This window comes from Triticum dicoccoides, chromosome 6B (assembly GCF_002162155.2).
Source record: "Triticum dicoccoides isolate Atlit2015 ecotype Zavitan chromosome 6B, WEW_v2.0, whole genome shotgun sequence".
Taxonomy (NCBI): domain Eukaryota; kingdom Viridiplantae; phylum Streptophyta; class Magnoliopsida; order Poales; family Poaceae; genus Triticum; species Triticum dicoccoides.
The window spans coordinates 333,506,852-333,507,479 of record NC_041391.1 but is presented as its reverse complement, the minus strand read 5'-3'; positions in this window follow the sequence as shown (position 1 = coordinate 333,507,479).

Sequence of the window (628 nt, the reverse complement as noted above, 5' to 3'; positions counted from 1 at the left end):
GGGCCGCGGTTGGCTGGGCGCCGGCGGTTGGCTGCCGCGGGCGGCGCCAGCAAGGGCAGGCGCGAGAGGGGGGTGGCGCCTGCGGGCGCACACGGGGAAGGTCGGAGTGGGGCGGCGAGCGGCCATGAGTGTGGCGGACGCGGCGGCCGTGGGTGGTCGCGGTTGGGGCCGGGACGGAGCTAGGCGCGCGTCGGGCGCCGTTCAGGCGCAGCGCGGGGAGGAGGAGGGGAGAGGAGGCCGGGGGCGGGCACGGAGCAGGGGAAGAGCGGAGGAGAGGCTGGGCCTCACTTGCGGTGCAGGGGAACGGGGCGGCGAGGCTTGGTGATGCGCGTCGGGGAGGAGGACGAGGAAGGCGTGCGGTCCGGCGGGGAGGCCGACGAGGTCTAGGCGGCGGCACGTGCACCGGGCGGCGAGGGCGCGGTCGGGGATGGGCGCCTGCGTCGGGATTGGGCGCGGCCCCGATCTTCTTCTTCTTCTTCTTCTTCTTCTTCTTCTTCTTCTTCTTCTTCTTCTTCTTCTTCTTCTTCTTCTTATTCTTCTTCTTATTCTTCTTCTTATTCTTCTTCTTCTTCTTCTTCTTCTTCTTCTTCTTCTTCTTCTTCTTCTTCTTCTTATTCTTCTTCTTATT